Genomic DNA, 15,376 nt, shown 5'->3' with positions numbered 1-15,376 from the left:
GAGAGGGAGGATTGCAGAAGATACACTGACTTTTTGAATATCCACAACACTCTAACAATTAGAATAGGGGTAGGTCAGGTGGCTGAGCTGAAATTATTTGATAATGCCTTGAATAAATCCTTCCATTTGGTGGACTTTCAGTAAGGACTCATTGTGGTCAATACCACCAACCACTTTAGCACTTCCCTCTTCATTTCCCTACATTCTCTCCTCAACCCATATTTGTACCAAGATCAAGGAACTCTTCCCCTGCCTGTGATCATTTCTGCTTCCCATTGAAAGAAAATGAGCCCTCCAGCCTTCCCTTAACTCCTTGATGATCTCTAGATCTTGTTTCTTTTTTAAGGACCCTTAACTGATTCCTCGATTTCTTTATACTGGGCCTGCATGTCAGACTGGAGAAACAGGACTCAGTTTTCTATCAGGCCCTGGGCTGTCTCACTTCACTTCTCTGCTTTCAGATGAAGAATGTTGTGTGGCAGTGTGCTTCATCTGTAGACATTTGCATAGAGCAATGGAGACAGCCTGGGCTTTAGCACCAGAGAGGTCTGAATTTGAACCTCTGTTATTAATTTTATCAGTTTTATGACTCACACTGCAGCCACAGTTTTCTTTCCAAGATGTGGTTCTGAGCAAGTTTCTACCTTCCTTAGAATACTTCAGTAGCTTACTATTGCTTTTTGCATAGACCGTGATGGTTAATTTTATGTATCAACATGACTGAGCCATGGGGTGCCCAGATATTTGACTAAATGTTTTTTGTGGGTATTTCTGTAAGGGTGATTCTAGATGAGGTTAACATTTGAATCAGTCGATTGAGTAAAGAAGATTACCGTCCCCAATATAGGTGAGCCTCATCCACTTCATCAAAGGCCTGAGTGGAACAAAAAGGCTGAGTAAAGAAGAATTTGCTCTCTGCCTATCTTTGTGCTGGAAATAAATCTTATTCTGCCTTCAGATCCAGACTTGGACTGATGCTTACACCATCAGCTCTTCTGCTTCTCAGGTCTTTGGACCTGGACTAGAACGACACCATCACTCTCAAAGTCTACAGCTTGCTGACTGCAGATGTCAGGACTTAGCCTCCATAATTAGGTTGCTATACTCCTTGCAGTACATTTACAATTTCTGTTTCTCTGGAGAACGCTGACTAACAGGAAGATCAGACCTTGCATTCTGGTTTGCAGGATCTGCAGATTCTCTGTCTCAACTCTTCCTTGAGCTTCTACCCATACCACTCTCATTCACACTCTTAACTCCAATTCCGATTGCATTTGTCTGAGTAGAGTGAGCTCTTTTACTTGATTCTAAATCCGGGAACACATACTTATCCTGTAGATGGCCAAATTTTGTTTAGGGTTTGCAGGCCAAATAGTCTCGATTGCAACCATTCCCCTCTGCCATTGTGGTGCCAGTGCAGCTGTAGACAACACATACATGAATGGGTGTGGCTGCTAACAATATAGCTAACACGTGGGAGGTTGGGGGCAATTGGTAGGAATACAGATTGGGCTGGGCCTTAGTTTGCCAACCCTTACTCTACACCTTCATCCATGCTATTTATTCTCTTTGCCTGGGAGCACCTTCCATCTGTCTTTCACATGGCAAACCCATTTTTAACTATTTTTTTCCTTGCCCTGACTTAGATGCCACTTTCTCCAGAAATCTTCCTTTTGCCAACTCCAGGTTAGGTACCCTCTCCCCATGAACTTTTAATGTGCCTTACGCTTTCCCCACTATTGGCTCATCACTCTATATTACAATTGCATATTTATGCATTTTTATCTCTCCCTAGACTGTAAAGGTCCCTAGGGTAGGAACCATTTTATCACTTTATACCCAGTGCCCAAACCTAGTAGGCACTCAATGAATAGTACTGTTATTATTGCTATAGTATGATTATATTAAGTGAAATGTTGCTGGCAAGTCCAAAGATCTAGCCATTCTTCTATCAGAAAAATCAAACTGACGGTCATAAAGCCAAAGATTCTCAAAATAGGGCTTTCTCGAGGTCTAGATGGAAGAGATTTTAACTAATAAACAGAGGCAATAGCCTAAACCCCAAATCAGTGGTTCCTAACCTTCCCATCCGTTGGAATCACCTTGGAGAGCTTTAAAAATTACTGATGTCCAGATCCTATCTGCAGAAACCCTTACTTAATTGCTCTGGAGTGCAACCTTGACATAACATCTTTACAGTCTTCCCAGGTGTATTGGTTTGCTAGGGCTGCCTCAACAAATGATCACAAACTAGGTGGCTTGAAACAACAGAAATACATTCTCTCATCATTCTGGAGGCCATAAGTCTGAAATTAACTCGTGGGCAGTGCTATGTTCTCTCTGGAGGCTCTAGGGGGAGAATCTGTCCTTGCCTATTCTATGTTATGATGCCTGTCACATTTCTTGGTGTTCCTTGGCTTGTGGCCACATGACTCCAATCTCTGCCTCCTGTTTACATCTCTGTCTCCTGGGCATCTGTTCCCCTCTATGTCTCTTAGCAGGCTACTTGGCTTTAGATTTAGGACTCACTTGGAGAATCCAGCATTATGGAATCTTCAAGACTTTAACTTAATTGCATCTACAGAGACTTGTTTTGCAAATAAGGTAACATTCACAGGTTTTGGAAATTTGGATGTGGCTCTATCTTCTTACGGGCCACCATTTAATCCAATGTAGCAGTTAATTCTGATTTACAGCCATACCCTAAGTAGTATGCACACAGTTGTGGGTGGGCCTGTCACATCTGAGCCTTGGAATTGTGCAGGACTTGACCATTTCTTTCGACAGGTGAGAATGATTGTTTTGGAGCATTCCTTACCCCATTGAAACAGGAACGAGGGGTTAAGGATGGATGATGAGGATCTGTCAGACAAATGAGGCAGAGGGGATGCAAAGCATGAACTTGATAACCAGTATATAACTAATCTCCTTCAATCCTCTCTCTTTCAGAATTATTTTTCTCTCTATAAGGGAATCTGTAATAAACATACTTTTCTTCCCCCCCACCTTTTTTTAAAGAAAACTTTTCTTCGTTGAAGCATTCTGTCTTAGATTAAGTACCTATAGTCCTTATTATTTCATATTCTTCCAAAGACAACCATGCCCTTCATTTGGGTCAGACTTTTAGACAAAGCCCTGGGAAGGCTGTTGGTGTTTCTGTAAGTATTTGAGACATTCATAATGATGATACAGGTGAGGCTGCTTTTCCAGGAAGCAGGATGTATTCTTATATTTTAGTAAACCAAAACTGCCTTACACTGAGTTTGAATCCTTTAAAAACTTGGAAAGAAATGAAATGTTTTTCTCATGAAATTAGAACCACTTCATGTCTCTCTGTTTGCTGTTGAATTTTCTAAAGTCATTTTACATTAGCTCTTAATAGAAATAAGTTTGAAAATCCAACAATGATAATTGTGTTCTGTCAGAAGATCATGGGGTTGGGAATAGAATGCTCGGTTACCTTTTGATTTTTCCTCTCTGCCATCTTTTGGGAACCAAACATTATTAGAAGTTCCAGTAATCACAGTACAAGCAGTACTTTCATGACAGTCCTTCAGCAACCTCCTTGAAGGGAAATGTTTAGTCCTTACTTATAATAACATAATAATGTGATTTTGAAAGAGACTGCATGATTGTGGATTTTGTTTTGGCTAAAAAAAACCCAGACCCTGCATTTTTGTTTTTTAATGGAGATAACAGAAAGTTGTTGGATGCTGTTTAGATAAGAAATAGTAGAGAGAATATCCTCATTAATGCATCCTGCCTTCTGAGATGCAGGCTAATACCCGTTGCCTGCTGGCACCAACTCACTTCTGCTGTTTTGTTAGGGAAAAAGGAAAGATAAAAAGAAAACATTCATACTGCTCAATTTAACTTTATTGTCTCATTCTGATTCTAATCCCCAAATAAAAAGGGCAAGGTCTTTCTGCTGAGTCAAGACTTTTAGCAATTTGGTGAAAAGTCCCATTTTTTTTTTTCTTCCCAGATTGTATGAGAAGATGAGCAACCCTGGTTGACTAATTTAGGTACCTTTTCAGGTGTTCTTACTGAAATGGGATTGTCAAAAAGAAAAAAAAAGAAGAAAACAAAAAACAAACAAAAAACCAGAAAATGCTAGCACTTAGCAGAAATGCAAATGTGGCCTTTGTTCAGCTTAATGTGAATAGCCTTGCCCAGGCAACAACAGAAGAGACAATTAGAATGCAGTCATGGTTCCAAAAATTCATCCTTTCTTCCAAGTAATATGATATTCTTTTATTTCATTTTATTTAAAGAAAAGCAAAATAAAAAGAAATAAATGAAAGGAAAAGGAGATATGTATGTGGTTTTTCTTCAGTTACTAACACAAAAATGCCAATTTGGTATGGGTTTTATTTTAACTTAAAAAATCTGTTATTGTGCAAGTATTGTCAGAACAAAGTAGCAATAAAGGAATTTCATGCCTGCACTGATTTCATTATGGCTGGATTTTAACAGCAATGTAACATGGGTCAACCAATGTTAGAGTGACAGTGGGTGTTATCCACTGAGGACTGTGGCAGAATAGCCATGTTTATTGCTCATCATTTCTGAATGATTTTATGCCATCATTTGGGAGATGAATAAAATAACTCTGTAGCAGATACGCATGTAAAGAAATTAAGCATTAAGAACCAGCGAGTTGTAATCATCTTTCTTTGAGAATATACTAAATAGTTGTAATCAGTGAAATGGACAAGAAATCGCATTAAATTGCCGGTCCAGCTACAATAGCAGCTAAAACAAGACTCATGTTCGTGGGATATATGAGGGGAGAGAAGAATACAGTTGTCTTCTGAGTGTTTCAAGCTATAAAACCACACTGGGCAAAAAATGCATGGGCCACTTTACCTTCCTAAGTGAAAGTATCTACTGTTGATAACAAACAATGAGTGAACTCTTTAGCAATATATTACCATCGCCTTCATTTAAGCATGCAAGTCTTCTAGGCCTGAGAACCATAGCAAATATAAAACTGGCATCGTAATGCCTCTTTCCACAATGATCTGATGAAGATCATTTGCTTGGCTAAACTTTATTCAGGTTTCTGAACCATTTTCTAGGCCCGTCTGTGCATTTCCTTGTAAAATACCATTTTAGCCAAGCACCCTGGGTGAGTTTAGCATGAAACCCCAATCCCTGACATCTGATCACCCTCCTTATCTAAGTTTCCTCATTCACCAACATTCCCCATGGGATGTGTGGTCAACCTGACCTATCTTCAGCAAGAATCCTCTTAGGTCAGTTTAGCCAGAATTTTCCTTACCTCTGATGTTCCCTCTTAGTAATTTTGACCACTCCCCCTGCCTCCTTGGCTGTAAATTCCCACTTGCCTCTGCTGTATTCAGAGATGAGCCCAATCTCTTTTTCCCCTGTGGCAGGATCCCACCACAGTGGCTCCTATACCTATCACAGTGTTTCTAAATAAAGTCTTCCATACAGTGATTTAAGAAGTATCACTGAATAACATTTTTCTTTAACAGACCACCTTAATTTTTGAAAGACTCCTTTTAAAAATTAAGGTTAAATGAGAATAAAAGGAGGATTTGATAAAGAGAGGTAGAGCTCTTCCTTTTTTCTTGAGAAGAAAAACAGAAACTGTATATAGGAAAGCCTTCTCTAATTCCAGGCTAGGGCCCTTCTCCTTCCAATGTGTCTTCAACCACATGTGCCAGCAAAATTAGGGGACTTGAAGCTTTGTACTAGGCACTTTTACATCCCTTGTTTATTATTCTGCAAATATGTATTGAATGTCTAATACTATAGCCAGGAACTCCTCTAGGAACTAGGAATACAACCATGAACAAAAAAACAAAAAAGTCTTTCCTCTTATGAGCTTTCATTGTAGTTAGGGGAAACAAATCACAAATGAAAGAAGAAATAAATATATAAAATATCAAGTAAAGATTCATGCTTATAAAAACCTTGTGGCAGAGTGGGCTTTATGGATTCAGGGCATCAGGAGGGGTATATATTCTGTCACACAGATTAGAAAAGGCTTTGCATATAAGGTGACATTTGCCATGCTTGACTGAAGTAAGGAGTGGGTTAGGAAGAGTTAACAGTACATGTAAAGCCGCTGGGGCAGTGATAAATGTGAAGTGTTCTCATTCTAGAAAAAGTAAGGAGGCCAGTATATGTGAAACTAGTAAGTGAGGAGGGGAATGTGAGGCAATAAGTTGAGAGATAAATTAGGAGGACAGATCATGTAGGATCATTGGCCACGGTGAGGACCTTGCATTTATTCTGAGTAAGGTAGGATGCTGCCAGAAGGTTTGATTGAGCAGAGGTGTGCTATGATCAACCAAACACCTTTCTTGGCTCCCTTTTTCACTTAGAGCAAAAACCAAGCACTCATTAGTGAGGTTGTGCTGGAGAAGATTGCTGGAAAATGGCAAGTAAGGTATAATTCCAATAATGTTACTTCACAGAGATAAGCAGACAAATTTTGCTTGAAGGAGGTACTGTGAGCAAATGACATCTGATTCCTGTAAGTGCAATAATAATGCCATTGCCACAAAACAGTTGCAGATTGTCTTATATTTTTTTCAGCATGCCATCATGTGTATGTTCTCCCTTTCTTTCCGTGCATTAGTCAAGGAAGGTAAAGACCTGTTAAATTTAGGGAAACTGAGGCATGGTAATTTTTAAATGTTAGCCAACTGTAACATTTAATGAATAGTACGAGTATATGAACTCAACATTTTTTTAGCACTTATATATACATGGTTTAAACCCATTTAGTCTTTCCCCAGATTGTAAGAGTTGTGCCATTTTTCGGATGAAGGAACTGAAGTATAGAGAGATAACATATCCTGCTTAAAGTCATACAGCTAAGAAATGGTAGAGAAAAAATTCATCCTGTCTGGCACCAAAGCCATAATTCTTAGAAGATATTTAATTGGTTCAAGATCACATAGCTTGTAGATAAGTGACTTGATTCTGAGTTGTTGTTTTCCCAGAAGAGCGACTATAATTTGGTTCACTCACATTAATTCCAGATATTTTTCTTGGGAGACCCCCTTCATGTTTCTGTTTATGCTGTTTGGGCTGACTGGCTCTACCCCTAATTTTAGGAGTATGTATGTGACTCAGTTCTGACCAGTAATTCTGGTTAGAGTGATTGATTCAGGGATGGGCAGATGTTCTAAATTGCTTCATGAAGTCTTAATTTTTGAACCTTTTCTGTTGGGAAAAGAGGATCTTAGCTTCCCCTGGGAAGCCATTAAAATGGAAATGCTGGCAGTCATAGTGCCACCAAGTGGAGGGAGGGAAAGAATTCGACTGAGATGGAGCCAACAGTCAATCAAGAGAGAGAAGCACAGCCAAGAGCTGTCGATTTCTGAATCCACCTCTGCCTAAAACCAGTTTCTTCTAACTTTTCTATTATTTGAGACAATAAATTCTTCATTTTGCATAAGTGATTACAATTTGGATTTATTTCATTTGTCTCTAAAGAATTCTGACTAATATAATACATTACTGAGTAAATCACAGCAAAGTAGCCTTAGATAAGGCTTCATATTTCAATATACTATTGGTTAACCCCTCAATGAGATTTTGTTGGTAGTTATTAAAAGTTACTCGAGATACCATCCAGTAATTGCATTCCTGGGTATTTATCCAACTGATTTGAAAAGTTACATCCATACTAAAACCTGCAAACCTGCACATAAATATTTATAGTAATTTTATTTATAATTACCAAAAACTGGAAGAAACCAAGTGTTCTTCAATGAAAAAGTGACTGGATAAACTGTGGTATATGTGTACAATGAGATTTTATCCAATATTTGAGAGAAATGTGCTATTAAGCCATGAAAAGACATGAATGAATCTTAAATGTATATTGCTAAGTGAAAAAAGAGTCTAAAAAGACTCCATATTGTATGATTCCAATTAGATGACATTCTGAAAAAGGAAAAATCTAGCAATAGTGAAAAGGAATCAGAGGTTGGCATAAATCTGGAGGAAAGGAAAGGGCAGGTTGAATAGGTGGAGCACAAGAGAGTTTTAGGGCAGTGAGATTATTCTATATGATACTATAATTGTGAAAACATAATGCTATGTGATTATTAAAACCCACTAAATTTTACAGCACAAAGAGTGAACTGTTAACGTGTAAATTGAGCAAAACATTATGTAAGAAGTCTGAGAAACACAGGATGGAATACAGAATGTGACAAAACAAATGTAGGAAACAACCCTACTAAAGTAAGTGGCAGAAAAGGTGCTGATCTAAGTCACTTTGGAAATAAAGAAAATCTGTAACACTGAAGGCAAAATACATGGTAGATAAGTATGTGTTTTAGCTGATAGAGTTATGTCCCACAGTAATATGGGTTAAAAATTCTGATACTGATATCCATGTATGCAGGAATTTAATAATTAAGTAAATGGATGAATGACAGAGGGTGGGAGCCAAGTGTCTCATTGCCAGAGTGAGAGTTTACAAAAAGGCAAGAGGATGAAGCTGGAGTGATACATGTAGTCATGAATTGGAATTGGAGACATCAGTATGAACTCAACTGAATATACATACAGATGATTACATATAGATATATCTAGGCTAGATATGGTGGCTCGCACCTATAATCCCAGCACTTTGGGAGGCCAAGGCAGGTGGATTACTTGAGTTCAGAAGTTCAAGACCAGCCTAGGCAACATGGCAAAAACCTGTCTCTACAAAAATTACAAAAATTAGCTGGGTATAGTAGCACGCCTGTGGTCCCAGCTACCTGGAGGGCAGAGGTGGAAGAATCACTTGAGCCTGAGCGGTCGAGGCTGCAGTGAACCTTGATTGCACCACTGCACTACCACCTGGGTGACAAAGTGAGACCCTGTCTCAAAAAAAAAAAAAAAAAAAAAAAAAAGAAGAAAGAAGAAAAAATATCTATGGATATCTGTGTATCTGTAAATCTACACATGTAAGATTTACTTTAAGCTTGCCCTTTAAGCTCAGAGGGCATAGAGGAGCCAGCACTCCAGTAACATGAGCAGAGACCTTGGTTTTCATTCTCCAGTAAAAGAAGCAAGGATTCTATCTTAGTTATTTATGCTGCTATAACAAGATACTTTAGAATGGGTAACTTATACACAACAGATTTTTTTTTCCTTATACTTCTAGAAGCTGGGAAGTTCAAAATCGAAGCGCAAGCCTTGGCATCTGAGGAGTGCTGCTCTCTGCCTTCAAGATGGCCCCTTTTTGATGTGTCCTTACGTGGCAGAAGGTGAAAGGGGAAGAGAGGGCTTCCATTGACTTCCAGCACTTTTGAAGGGTGTCACTTCCCAAAGGCCACACCCTTTAATACTGCTGCACTGGGGATTAAGTTTCAACGTAAATGTTGAAAGGGACACCATTACTTAAACCATATCAGGCTCCTAGAAGAAGTGGCTTAAAATGGCAGATTGTAGGTCTGGGGCATGAAATATACAAGAATAGCCTGAAGCATGTTACAGTGCCATAAAATAGTAAGTGCTCAAAGGACAAACAAAAATAACTCACAGTGAAAGAATGCCAAAGAAATACAACTCAAAGAGCTCTTCATAGCTAGAGTTGAAACAGTTTGACAATAAGTAAACAAATAAGTATTGGATGATAACCTTAAATATAAGATAAATATCCATGAGCCCTACTGATATAAGGATTGATTAATTTAAATGAGGGAGAATGGACAAACCTCCCCTGCAGAAGAATTCCAAATAATTTCTATAAATCTCCACTCTCAAAGGTACGGAGCCTAACACCTTATCCTTTAGTGCTGCTGCACAACACCTTATCTAGGTGATCAAAGCTGACAACAGTGTTGTCATGTCAATAGTATGTATCCATGATATGATGTAGTGAAAAACAGCATTTCTCCTCTGTGGTTTTCCTCCTCTAAATGCATAACCCCAATCTAATAATGAGAAAAACTTTGGACAAATCCCAAAAGAGACCTTCCATGGAATATTTCACCAGTACTCCTCAAAACTGTCATGGTCATCAAAAACAAAGGTAGCCTGAGAAATGGTCACAGCCAAGAGGAACTTAAGGAAGTATGATGATTAAATGTAATATGGTGTCTTGGATAGGGTCAGCAAAATGACTTTAGGTAAAGACTGAGGAAATCTGAATAAAATATGAACTTCAGTTAATAATAATGAGGTATAAATATTGATTTATTAATTGTGACAAATGCTGATGTAAAATGTTAATAACAGGGAAAATTGAAATCAGGGTATATGGGAACTCTATTATATTTGCTATTTTTGTGTAACTCTGACACTGTTCTAAAATATGAAATTTACACATACAAGAAAAAGTTACTGAAGACAGAATTCTTAGATAAAGTGCTCAGAGATTAAGGGTATGGTGAACAAGAGAAAGAGAGTTGAAGAAGAAAATAGAGGCAGTTATTTTCTGAGACTTTAACTTGAACTAATGAGCACTTTTACCTACTTCATTCACCTGTTCACCTAACACATAGCATTTGCATGTCTGCAAGTACCAGGACCTCTGCCAAGAGATAGAGACACAATGATGAACCAGGAAAGGGCATATCTTCTGTCTTCAGGGAACCAAATGAGTAGAGAAGACAAAATGTATTAAAATAATCATATGAGTAAATGCAGAATTTCAAGGGTAGTTAGAATTACAAAGGAGAGGTACACACTACCATGAGAACACAAAAGGGACATTTGTGTTCATCAGAGAAGCTAAGGAACATGTCCCAGAGCCAATTTTAAAATCACAGTGGTAACACACGTACCACCCATGAGAATGTAGGAAATGCTTGAGCTCTTCACTTCACCAAATATAACAGCAGCATTTGAGATTTCTTAGCTTCATTTTGTTTGTTGCAGTTAGCCCAAACAGAATGACTGTTGTGCAAACAACTTCCATTTTGTTTAGTTTTTGATGACTCATATTCTGATAGGCAGCTGCTTCTTATTTGAAGTGAGAGACTAGGTAAGAAAGAATTCAAAAGATTTTAAGACTACCTGACAGGAATGCTTCATGATAACAAACAGCTCTTCTTGACGTTTGAAGCGGAAGGCATTACTTCCTCAGGGTCTTTCAGGTTTTTTCTTTCATTTTTTTTTTCAACTGTGCGCTCCCCCTCCCTATTCCAATGATTTCCCCCATAGATAAAAAAATAATTGCTTGTTTCTTGAAGAATTTTTTTAAAAGGCTATCCTAAGGCTGCATTTCTCATATTTGGTATGAATATGACTAATGTCTATTCTAATCCTTGAGGCATTCTTAAGTAGAGGCAGCATACGAATTTTAAAAAGGCTTTAACCTTTTTCCTCTGCTCATTATGTAAATTCTATTTTTCAGCGTCTGTTTCCCACCCCCCCAATCCACCCTCCACGCTTACTCCTCTCCCCTTTATTTTTCTGAATGAGTTTTCTTCTCTTTTGTCTTTTTTCAGGATAGATGTTATACTTCACATTCTTTCTGGTGGAGGGGGATATACTAAGCCTATTAGTATGTGTGCCTTTTTACCTATTTAGAATATGGTGAAGGACAAGGAAAATAAAATGAGTAAGCAGTGCCTTCTGAATAATGCCATGGAGTTTATGGTAATGGCAGAGCCTTTTCTAAGCATTAAAGTGGTAATCTGGCTGCATTGTTAGAGTAAATAGAGTATTCAGCCTTCTAATCTTTTATATGTAGCAACAGCCCAAGTATATTAATTATGGCTTGAGAAATCAATGTAAGCTTCTAACACACAGGTACCATTTTCCTAAAGGCAGGATGAAACAGTTTTAGCATAGAAATAAAATAATCCTCATAGTTACTGCTCACCTTTACCCTCATTTTTATTCCTGGTTTTATTCAGGAGTAACTAAGCAGGTTAATGTCACAGAACTGCCTGTGATTATCTTTAGTTTAAACAACAGTGTCTGCCCAAGATAAATGCACATGTGAGATAGATTTCACCCCTGAGAGCTGTTCATCTTTCCTTCTGCGTGCCATTTTCCCTGTACTGCCCCTCAAATGGATTCTGAACATATAGATTACATTATCACATTAAATGAGGATGAGTAAACTTCAAAGGGTTCAGAGTTAAGATGCACCTGGACTTTTAGATTTGGACTTAAAAGTGAGCTCGCATTAACTGATCCATAAATCCGTGATGGAGACACCTAATGTCGTTGTCAAATTCCTCTGAGTAGTTTTTAAATGAGCCAAACCAAATGCAGGACTTCAGGGCTTGTGAGTTATTCTCTCTAAATTGATGCTGCAAAGGAAAATAAAACAATGATTTATAATTTTACTAAAATTATATATTATAAAAGTATATTTGTATCAGTATGCACGGCCAAATGTATATCTACCTAGTTGTAACCATTATTATATAAGAAAAAATGTGTATAAATCGCACTTTGTGGTCAGATAGAAACAGCACTATATACAAATTGTAAGTTGCATTCATTGGTTTATTCCTTTATTTATTCATTCAGCAAATACACATGGGGTTTCCACTACATCCAACCACCATGCAATCAAGTGAGTCCATAAGTATATATTTAGCCACCAGGCTGTGAGCTGAAATGACATGTGTCATTTCTGGGCCAAAGGTTTTAATTGCTGGTGCAAGACTCTCCAGAGCTCTCTTCCTCTGCTGGGTGACTGAAACGTTCACACATCTCAGATGGTTCGGTTATAATATCGAGGAGACTATCAGCCTGGGCTCTGAGGGTAGCCTTCACTAACCCACAATGAATGTGTAGTCTGAGTGAAAAACAAATTTGTTGTGTTAAGCCATCGGATTTTCAGATTGATTTGTTATTGCAGCATAACCTTGTTTTATCTTGGCTAATGGAGGAGTTAATGCCTAACTGGTATCATGATTATAAGAATTTCTATTTATTAAGTCCATAGCAAAAATCCTGGAATATAGCCATTATTATCTACATTGCAGAGATGAGGAACTCTTAAAGTAAGTAACTTTAAGTAACTCAAGGTTGTAGAGTTTATAAGCAGCAGAGAAAGGCAATGCACCAAAGCCTCATGTCCACGAATATTTCTCCTATACTCTAAGTATCAAAATCAGAAGCTACACATAGAATGAAAAAGATGTTTTCCAGTATTAGAAAGATATTTGCGAATGTATCTATGTAGTTCAAACTTGTACAGTTTTCATAAAACAGAAATACCCTTGTAAACAGTATGTCCATAATGCATTCTACAATATCTTCAAGATATTAATAGAACTTGCTGTATTATCCAATACTTTTCTGAGGCTATCTACACTATTTGTGTAACTAGTATGCATCCATTCAGATTCACTTAATGTCTCCTGGTCTCCCACCTGCTATTGTTGTCTTTTTGGCCATAGCTGCTATTAACTCATCTACCAACATTATCAGCTCTCACGGCAAATACTGGACTACAACAAGGCCTCTATCACTCTGCTGCTGTGGTGTTAAGATGCAGTTCACTGATGTGTCAGCAAGATACATTGGTGTTTGCTAGAAATAGATTGCTACTGCATGACAGCCACCACATGGGTGAGCCGGGGGCCCTCCCAATGGGCAAACATGCAGGTAGTATGCAACGATTGGCCACAGACTTGATATGGAGAAGCACCTGGGATATGGATATGTGTTGACTTCTGGGCAGCACAAATGGGCTACCCAGTTGGCTAATTAACTAGAATAAACAAAACTAAAGGATTAATGACTAGAGTATCTGGGACAGAGCTAGGTAAAGGGATCGGTGAAAATGAGTAAAAACAAGCTAGCTTTGATAGCTTTAGAGATCAAAGAAGAATATCTCTAAAAAGATCAGATTTGATGGAACTACAGTAAAACTTTCTTTGATATTCAATGCCCTCCAGTGGCTCACCACTGTAGCTTTTACCATAGAACCCTATTTCTTCTAATCCTAATATGGAACGAATCTACATTTATATGAAAAGCATCACCTTGCCAAAATTATATTTCTATTATAAGCCCTTCAAAAGTATAACGTAAATGAACAGGGGTTGGGGGTTGATGTCCACTACTGAAGCAAAATGGTAGAGGAACTAGTTTTGAGCAAGAGAGCCCTTTGGTCCTTCCTGGGTTAGAGTCATCAGCTCTGCCTGAGGGAGTCTAGTTCTTCAACCGTAACGGCATCTCTCGTGAATGTGCCTATTCTGCCCAGTATACAGGCTTCTATAAGTCTAGGGACACACTGGGAACTCTTCAGACAGCACAGAGCTATGTAAGGGTATAGCAGAACTAAAGTGTTTGATGGGAGAAAGAAGGGCAAGGATAGTAACATTTGTGCTACCAGCAGTGTTTCCTGAAGCATTATTCCTTGCAGTTGCTTTTCTAGGAAGTAGAGGTCCCTGAAAATATGACAGTAATGCTGAAGATAAAGTAGTGAAGTCCCCTCAAATGACATGGACTTGAATCCTGGCTGTGCAACTTAATAGGTAACTCTGGGGAAATCATTTAACTTGTCTCAGTTCTCTCATCTGCAAATTGGGTGTAATAGACAATATCCAATCTGCACATAAAGTTACTATGAGTTTTAATAAGACCATGGTTCTTTTATTATTTGTATAATCTTGGGAAAGTCAATTAAATTTTCTGAGTCTCCTTTTCTTCACGCCATCTCTATGTTAGAGGCTTAGTTCCAATAATCACCATGGCCTTTCCAGATTTGATGTTTGAGATCTATGCAAATGGAAGTATTCATTGGGAAATGTCACAGAAATGTAAATCTGATTATCCTTATAATTTAGAATATTTGTATTAGTATTACTATTTTGAATGCAGCAGTCCTTAGGAACCAGCTTCCTCTAAGAAAAGAGAGTATGATCTTTGACATTCTCCACCTGGGACTGTTGTTTGTGACAGACACGTGTCTCTATGAAGGCCATTGCTAAGAAGTATAGAGCCCCTTCGCTCCTCCTGCTTGAAATTGATGCCCTTTCCTGCTCTAACCACCAGGGGGGAGACATCATCTACTTCATATTCTGATTTACACACAGGCGCTACCAACGGCAGGTTTGAAATTAATGAACCCACGCCCTCAGAAGTCAGAAGTAGCAGAATCATCAATTTCTCATTGATTTCTAGGCAGGAAGAGGAATAAAGACTCTGCCCTCTCACCTCCTCTCCTCTGCTCTCCTTGGAGGATGAATGGGATGTTGCAAAGGAAACCTGGTTTCCAAAGAGTCATAAAAGTGCTCCTGGAAGTCACCAGGTTTTCATTCCTTTACAATGATGATAAACCCATTATTAAGCCCTGACTATGGACTTGGCACTAAGCTCTGTTCTTTGCTCATATTTTCTTATTTAATTCTCACAACAATTCCATGAGGTAAATATTAATCTTATGCCCAGGACACTAGGGCATATAAAAGCTAAATAA

The sequence above is a fragment of the Saimiri boliviensis genome, chromosome 7, assembly GCF_048565385.1.
Source record: "Saimiri boliviensis isolate mSaiBol1 chromosome 7, mSaiBol1.pri, whole genome shotgun sequence".
NCBI classification, from domain to species: domain Eukaryota; kingdom Metazoa; phylum Chordata; class Mammalia; order Primates; family Cebidae; genus Saimiri; species Saimiri boliviensis.
This window is presented reverse-complemented; position numbering follows the sequence as displayed.